The sequence below is a fragment of the Anneissia japonica genome, unplaced genomic scaffold (genome assembly GCF_011630105.1).
Source record: "Anneissia japonica isolate Jap-2015-1 unplaced genomic scaffold, ASM1163010v1 scaffold287889_len55342_cov104, whole genome shotgun sequence".
Taxonomy (NCBI): Eukaryota; Metazoa; Echinodermata; class Crinoidea; order Comatulida; family Comatulidae; genus Anneissia; species Anneissia japonica.
In genome coordinates this window covers 18,444-24,584 of record NW_022703714.1, presented here as the reverse complement: position 1 = coordinate 24,584, position 6,141 = coordinate 18,444, and the positions used below count along the sequence as shown (strand labels likewise).

The window sequence follows — 6,141 nt, the reverse complement described above, 5'->3', positions numbered from 1 at the left end:
GGGATTAGGTTTATATTAGCAAACTAAACTCCGATCCGATGCTTACGTCTCATGCTTTGTGCAGAAAAGCCAAGTCGGCCAATCAGCGCGTTGGTATTTCCATCACTTTGGAAGTAGACATCCACAGCAGCGCGAAAGCTAAGAGAAACAAGGAGGAACCGCTCTGTGTGGTGACCGGAGACAAGACAACAAACATGGCTGCGCCCATCAGTTTAAAACTGTGGCATATTCACTTCTTACCTGTGTGCAATATTTCACGAAATACAATTTTAAAGATAAATTTTCATAGGTAGGACAGCATAGATAAATTATTACTGGAAATATAGTGGCGAGATAGTGCATGCGTATATTAGCGAGCGAGCCGTCCGCCCGTCTTTTGGACTGCCTACAATTAGGAAGGCAACTATTACCGTGACGGCTTGGCCTAATCAGCTCGGCTTAGCCTAATTGGGCCTGGTCTACCTTTAGCAAATTCTTTATATATTCTTCAAATCTATCGAATGTTACATTAAACTAAAGGTAAATCATATTTACGTATGATAAAAACAACATTTATTGATTGAATGTACGTTTTCGTACCAATAATCGATGGGGATTACTAACGATGGGCGTGGCCCGCCATCGGCTTAGTGCCACGCCCACTGGCTTCCATTTTGGAAAAACAAAATAGTCCGTCTATTTTGTTTTTCTGGCGAAAACCCTGCATGGCATCAGTGATGACTGTTTTGTTGTTCCAACAAACCCAGTATGGTCCAGTTATAATTAATGTCCAGCAACCACAAACTTAAACACAAAGCTTGGAATATTCACATGCTGGTACAGTGACGTGATGTTTCCAAACAGCTGGTCCAACTAGATGTCAAAGTGTTTATCAGCATAAACATAGCACATGATACTACTCAAACTCAATAACAGTATTCACTATTGAGTATTATCACTATATGTACATACTCAATCACATAAACAATCACAAATAGTAATCAATTGTACAAAATGCCAGTCCAAAAATTACGTTTCTGTTTATGAAGGGACAATGAATTATTATACGACTATGACAAACTTCAATCTTCTTATTTTGCTGTTATTTTTAATTTCACATCCAACAGCAATTACACTTGCCACTTAGGATGGAATGCTTTAAACCTGCGATATCATCAGTTCTGTAAACATATACAATGTTGCATGTTTTAAAACTTCATAGGGATTTCAATATGACTGTTATTCATATAGGCAAAGCTTATCTGCTTGATATAGATGAATTACATGATTTCTTGTATCCAATTTTGGCGTCTGTTGTTTTCCTCTTCTTTGTTTTGCTAATTTTCCTTCCGACGCTGGTTTTTCATGTTCTACGAGGAAAAAAAAAAAAAAAAAACCTCCCTCCCTACCATGAAATTTGATACCAAAAGGATGCTAACCAATTATTTTTTTTTACTTGGCCTAATTTACATATTTTAATAATGAGCGTCGATCGATGGGGGACAGGGGGACACGTTCTCACACCGCCCCACCCAAAAAAAAAAAGTTTAAAAAAACCAAAAAAACAAAAAATAAAAAACAAAAAATGTAAAGAAAGGGACATCATACCAATTGGCACATGACATTCTGTTTCATACAGTCTTGTACAAACAAAAAAAAGAAGTTTATTAAAAGTGTCGCATTATAATAATCATGTTTTAGAACATACCCATAAATAAACCTAAAATATAAATCTTTAAATGTAAATTGATGGGCTCAATTTGTAACTGGGTAGTTAATTTTCTAACGGAGCGTCCTCAACTTGTAAAAATTGGCCAGGTAGTGCCTGGAACCGTTTTCTTAACACCGAGTTCCCCCGCGCTGCATATTATCGCCCTTCCTATATTCCAACATTTGCGGATGACACTACCCTCTTAGGACTCATTACTGGAAATAATGAGCATAATTACAGATTTCAAGTCAACGTTATAGTGAACTAACAAAATCATACTAAATGTAACTAAAACAAGTAAAGAAGCTCTTAAAATAAATGGTAACCAGTCGAAGTTGTTGAGGAAATCAAATTTCTCGGGATTCACATCTCCAATGATCTAAAATGGCAATCAAATCCTCAATTAAGAGGGCCAGAAACGCATGTTCTTCTTGTACGCATTAAAATCTCTTGGTATGCGACCTGAAATATTAATTGTATTGTTTTTAAAATGTTTCTTTAAAACAATGAGAAGTGGTCGCCGTTACAAGAGTTTAAATGCCAACAAAACAAGGTAAATAAACAATTTCTACCCATCAGCCATTAGGCCCCTAAATAATACCCTTTAAATTGTAAACAGTGGGGTATGCAGACTGTAGCCCTAAGATATGAACAACCCTACCCCAGGATGCATAGATTATGGATTTTTCGTGTACTTTTAATTTATTTACTTAACTTGGTTGGATGTTGTACCATTAGTAAAAAAAAATTCTATGTCTCTGAAAATGACGATAAAATATATCTGTATTATACAAATATAAAAGCAATAAGACGATGTACAATCATAGAATGTTGTCGAATGGAACACAAATTTATTATAATATCAAACTGATATTTCGATAGCTCCTTCATTTATTAACGTTACAAAGAGTAAAATCGGGAGATTTCAACCATTTTTTTTATTGCACAAGAAACGTGGCTTCGACGCATGTAGGCCTACAGGTATTATTTTACACCCCTACTTCACTGTAAAAAAATTTCTGTACTTCAACTGATGATTTTGTAAACATACATTGGAATTCGTATGTAGCTGAACAAAGTTAGCTTTGTAATAGTCAGTTATGTTTTGTTACAAAAGATTCTGTAGTAATACAAACAAATCGCTATGCGACAGATAGGCCTACATACTGTTACAGTAGTTTTGTGTATACGTCTGTTGTGCAACAAAATGATTCTGTAAACATACAGTGGAAGTCGTATGTAACTGCACACAGTTAGCATTGTAACAGTTAGTTATGTTTGGTTACAAAAGATTCTGTAGCAGTACTGAATTGGAAAAGGACTAAATTGACCAGTTGAATTCGCTCTGTATTGCACAACTTGCGTCCCATACAATTGAAACTGACGGCAGGTGTTGAATGGAGAGAAGTAAGGCAGAAGCAAGAAGGGAAACATTTGACCACGTTTGGTTTATATTTAATTAATTTAATGTTTGTTGTTTTGAAACTTAATTGGATTGGACAGTTGCTTTATGCATGTTGGATGACCGTGTGAGTTATACATAATTGTTTTGATTACTTACTTCAGTTGTTCATTATTACAACTACAAAGGTGTTAGGCATAGGCCTAACAGTCAGTGATGAATCGCCGCATCTTACATACAGTACATGATCGTTGCCAATGGCAACATTGGCATTCAGGAGTGTGTCTCCTGATGAGTAGTCGTAGCCTAAGCCTATGGCTGCAGAATGCAGAGCAATACCATTTATAAAGTTGTTAATACTGTAATAATATATAAAATAGTTTAAATCAGTATGAGGTGACTTAGAATTTAGTACTGCATAGTTTGTTATTGTTACACAGTATTTTGATGTGTTGCAGGTTTTACCAATAGAATAAAGAGGTGAAAGCACTAAGTCCAAACAGATCCTGTATCAATTTGTCTAATCCGAATTAAGTACAAATAATTAATTATCATTAGGCCTCATTAATTAATTATTTATTCATATATCTAATTATTTCTATTGTCATTGGTATCATCCTCCATGTGGTAGTGATATGTCATTTCAGGTCCCTCCCCCTCCCCATACCCGGCGGAGTGAATGACATCATTATATGCCCTGCCGTCATTGGCCACTCATTTAACCTTACGAAACTGACCAATGGAAACCTACGATCCACATTCAAATTCATTGTGTGTACCAGGTACTGGAGTCTACCAATGTTTGACAAATATCTGTGATTTTAAGGTACAAAATACAACAATAATAGCTGGTGTGCTCACTGATAACTACAAAGCAAGGATAATTCATTGATGCAAGGTTTAATATTCAACACAACTTGATCGATTGATTGAATGTTTCATACAGCCTCTAGCTAGCCGACGAAGCCGTAGCCTGGCTGGGCCAGTGCTAGCTGCTAGTTAGGCCTAGGCTAGCTAGGACGGTGCCCTGATGATGCAGTGTTGGTAGAAAAGGTAAGATAAGAATACGATACAACCATACTAATGTAAAAAAAATAATTTAAAAAAAACCAGGGTAGAATGGGCCTAGGGCTACCCTAGCTACCTACTATTATTATTACTGTATTATTATTATTATTATTATTGTTATTATTATTATAATAACAATAATTATTATTATTATTATCTATACATTTTCAATAAAATGGTAATATACAACAATACAAATACAGTGTTGACAAATTAATAATAATAGTTATATCATGGCTAAACCAAATGTTAACCTCTCTCACTATTATTTCTCTGTTAATTCTAGAACTTTAACAAAGACATGATGTTAGCAGATGTAATCATCACATTCTGCAAGGAAGCCGGAGACATACTACAAAACTTAAGTATGCTTACAGATGACAGTAGGGTAATCAAAATGCGATACTCTTATTCAGAAGAGCAAGGTATGTTCATATTCTTTTATCGCTTTAAAATTGTCAGTTGAGTGGTTTTTTTCATGACAGGGCAGCATACTACACCCTTAAGCAAATAATAAAGATTATATTTTAAAGCATTAATTGTTATAGTATATATCTGTACTGTAAATAATTAAAGATTATATTCTAAAGCATTAATTGTTATGTAGTATATATCTATACTGTAAATAATTAAAGATTATATTGTAAACCATTAATTGTATAGTTTATATATAAATGCAGTAAAAGATTAGTGCAAGATCCTGATATCTAAACCCTTATCTTGAAGTTGATTTTGAGCCTTGTTTGAGTTGACTTCCTTTTCATTTTACATTACTGTAAAATGTTCTTATGTATTTTATGATGCCGCCGCCACCACTGTCACTGTTCGCATATTTTGAAACAAATTTGAATCTAAATAAATTTGCTTCAGCTGTATATAATATAATAATATACTTATATTATTTTGAATATAACGATTAATTTAGGATTTACAAAGTAGTAATATATTCCCATTACAATTTGTCATTGCAGATGGATATGGAGACGACATTGCAGATGGATATGGAGACGACTGATTCAACAATAGATCGTAGGACCAGCTGGACCCATACCAAAGACCTAGACTAGGGACCAGCCTAACTACACGTGGCCCTGACACAACAAAACAACTCATAAGTTGATGTTTTGAGAAACCCTTGGAAATATTGATGTAAACTTCCATCTAATTTAAATCAAAAATATACTAAATACAGTTGATTTTTTAAAGATACATCTATTGACAATGTGAATTTTCATTTTTTATTCTCTTCTTAATGCAATAAGACAAATCTCATTTTAAGGTCGTTTTTAAAGTCATCGTGAATATTTATAGCTTGTAGGGGTTTTTGTGTTTAAAAAGGACAAATCAATATGCTTAAAATAATATATTTAATAACAACAATTAGAGTGTATACAAAAACTATCTTTAATGACTGAACTTGGGATGAATTGGCACTGTTAATTATTATTTTTAATTGTAATTTAATAAATAAATTCGATATACACAACGATTAGAAATTGGAAATTTACAATGGCGAAGAAAAGAGAATAAATTTAGCCTTTCAAATATTTATTGAGGAGGAAAGTGGTTCTTTGATGTTAACTAAGAATAATGTAGAAGGAAAATATTCGTAATGTATCATGTGTAATTGGAAAATAAATTGTATTTAGTTTATAATAATGAGATATGCATTCGTGAATCATTTTGACTGTTATTTGCATGCTAGTCTAAATCTTGACAAACATACGGGTTTTCATAAGTCATAAACTTGATGATGTCTGGTTCTTAAATGTATTTTCAAGTCATTGAATTTAAAGAAATTAAAACACTGCCCTCAACCACACAATTCGCTTTATTCATGACGTAGATATAAAGCATAAACTTTATGACTTTTGATTATTTTACCATGATTTTACTACTGTAGTGTAGATTATTGCAGTTGGTGTATAGTATTATAGTATATTCAAGTAATTGAATTTGAAGAAAAGGACACTGCCCTCAA

At 33.5% G+C, this 6,141-nt stretch overlaps 1 long non-coding RNA gene across 2 annotated transcripts; it reads left to right on the top strand.

Moving 5' to 3' along the window:
• The first annotated feature begins 193 nt into the window (after positions 1-193).
• Positions 194-6,131, top strand: LOC117104518. 2 transcript variants are annotated; one of them, XR_004444770.1, is made up of 4 exons: positions 194-289; positions 3,919-4,145; positions 4,460-4,585; positions 5,132-6,131. It is a non-coding gene; the product is annotated as an uncharacterized LOC117104518 (long non-coding RNA). The 2 variants fall into 2 exon arrangements; XR_004444769.1 differs by having other exon boundaries at positions 4,447-4,585.
• The last annotated feature ends 10 nt before the right edge of the window (positions 6,132-6,141 follow it).